Source organism: Eriocheir sinensis, chromosome 15 (genome assembly GCF_024679095.1).
Source record: "Eriocheir sinensis breed Jianghai 21 chromosome 15, ASM2467909v1, whole genome shotgun sequence".
NCBI lineage: Eukaryota > Metazoa > Arthropoda > Malacostraca > Decapoda > Varunidae > Eriocheir > Eriocheir sinensis.
In genome coordinates this window covers 3,517,581-3,520,080 of record NC_066523.1, presented here as the reverse complement: position 1 = coordinate 3,520,080, position 2,500 = coordinate 3,517,581, and the positions used below count along the sequence as shown (strand labels likewise).

General features: G+C 46.9%; 1 protein-coding gene across 11 annotated transcripts in view; it reads left to right on the top strand.

The window, feature by feature from the left end:
• The window catches only part of LOC126998780 (protein C-ets-2-like), a 267,281-nt gene that overhangs the window by 228,215 nt on the left and 36,566 nt on the right, over window positions 1–2,500 (top strand). The window lies entirely within an intron of this gene.

The window sequence follows — 2,500 nt, the reverse complement described above, 5'->3', positions numbered from 1 at the left end:
AGGTGCATTATGGAGGCGTGCAAGGTGTGTTCGCTAATGCTCTATGCTTATGAAGCTGCCTATTGAATTCATTATTTTTTTAATGAAAAAGTAATTGTTCAGGGTCCCAGTGATTACTGCATGACTGGTTTGAACAAACTTTGCGATGGTGCTTTAGGCGGGAAGAGGGAAAATTTTACGGTTGCATTAGAAAAGAGTATTACACGGCGACTGCATTACGATTTCATGTTTCCTTTTTTTCCCTTGCGTGCTTGTTCATCAAATATTTTGTTAAATATTTGTCGTCATGTGCAAGATATATTATTGGTTCTAGAACACAAAAGCCCTTCTGTGGAGGGCCTGAGAACCAGGGGTTTCTGAGAGCAAAGAACCCTCAACCCAAAACTACAAACAAACACACACTCTGCTGTGTATAAATCTCCATATAATTAGAGACTCTTGCGGACTGGACCCTTCCATAGCCCTCCCGCGGGTTCCCCCATCCCTCCTCTCCTCCCCTTGCTCTCCCCTCACTACCCTCTTCCCCACTCTCTCCCACCCATTCTCCCATCCGATCTCACAACAAGTACACAATAGAGTACCACTGTAGCACTACCAGCACTCCCTCCCACGACCGCTCTATTGTTTAGTACCTACAGCTTCAGGAACCACCCGTCCGAACCATGAACTCCCTCCGCCAAGGGCCTGACCCCCACGTCTGGCCTGTCGTTCCTTCCCCCTTCCACCCAACAAGGGAAGAACTGATCAGTGCACATTACCGAGGTCTTGTTTCCCCTCATTTAAATACAAGGGTAGAGCCCGTATGACTTCCTTCTTCTCCCCTCCTCTCTCCCTCCTCCCATGTTTCTATCATCTCCCTGTCGTCTTCCTCCCCTTACTCTAAAGCAGGCATAGGTGACGAAGAGAGTAAGATACAGGGTTGATGGAAATTATCAGTTGGTGGGTAAGGAAGTGGGAGGCGGTGGTGGTTGCTGTGGTGGTGTTGGTTGTGGTGGAGGCATCGCTGATAGATAGGTGTTGTGGTGAGATGTTGCTGTGGTGGTGTTGGTTGTGGTGGAGGCATCGCTGATAGACAGGTGTTGTGGTGAGATGTCGGTTAAAACGGTGTTAGCTGTGGAACTGTACCGTGGTTCTGGTGGGGGGTTGTTTTATGAAGCAAGAGAACGTGATTTCAGAATGTGCTGTATATTGGATAGAGGGCTGGAAAGACCGAGATAGCGAACATCAAATAAAAAAAGCAGTGACATAAACGTTTTAAGACAGGATATCAATTTACAACGAAAATAAAAGAAGGTGCGATACGAAGTCGACGCAACAGAAAACTAAACTCGTTGGCCATACAGGAATTACTCGACGTTGGGATGTGGACTAGAACTGTGGAGGATTAATTAATGGTCAGTAAATTTGAGAACATGATCTGTCTGCATATCAAGGTGGTGGTTGGTGGTGGTGGTGGTGATGGTGTTGGTGGTGATGATTCATGGTGGGTATGGTGAGTTGCGGTGACGAAGCCGTGGATGAGTGATGAGGAGGGGGATGGAGGGTGATGGGGCGCTAGTGATGGAGGGCGTGGGAATGAGAGAGCCATCAGCTGGAGACCCCTGACACCACAACAACCACCGCCATCACCTCCACTACCACCACCTGTGTAGCCCCACTTTCTAATGTTGCCCCCAAACACAACCCCGCTGAGCTTTATGTCATCACCCCCATCAAGGTAAACGAGAGATTTTTTGCATTGTCTGCTTGAATGATAAACAATATACAGCGGCGACGGAACCAGTGCCAAATTATTAGGTGTAGTCGTGTAGTAATAGTCGTAGTAGTAATAGAAGTAGTGGTAGTAGCAGCAGTAGTATTAGTAATTATTTTTGATGTGAGTTTTTTGTATTGGGAACAGTGGAAGTAGTAGTAGTAGTAGTAGTAGTAGTAGTAGTAGTAGTAGTAGAAGTCTGGTGTTGCCATTGTTGTTGTTGATGATGGTGATCACTATGTCATTACAGTGATCAAATAATAATAATAACAACAGTAACAATAACCCTCCGTCACTCACTCTCGCCTCGTACGCACGTTGAAATAAAAGAAGTAATAATAATGGAGAGAGAAACAATGAGGAGGCCACTCTTGTTAACGTATTATTATTCCTCACAATTTCCCATGCGCCCGACCCTCGTCCTCCTCCCATTCTCACATTGTCCCTCCACCCTTTTCCAAGCCGCCATCAAACAAAGAGTGTCCGAGTAGTCGCCCACAGCTCCTAACCGAGGGTGGGAGTGTTGGGGGAAGGGTCAGTTAGGAGGTGCAGGTGGCGGGAGATGGAGATGAGGGGAGGGAGGGTGGCAATGGTGGTGGGGTCATATAGTTTATTAAGGCAACCCATCTCTGCGCAGCTCTCATCATGCTCCCCACCAACCCCACCAGTTTTGCAGTGTGTGTGTGTGTGTGTGTGTGTGTGTGTGTGTGTGTGTGTGTGTACAATACTATGTCGAAATAAATAAAA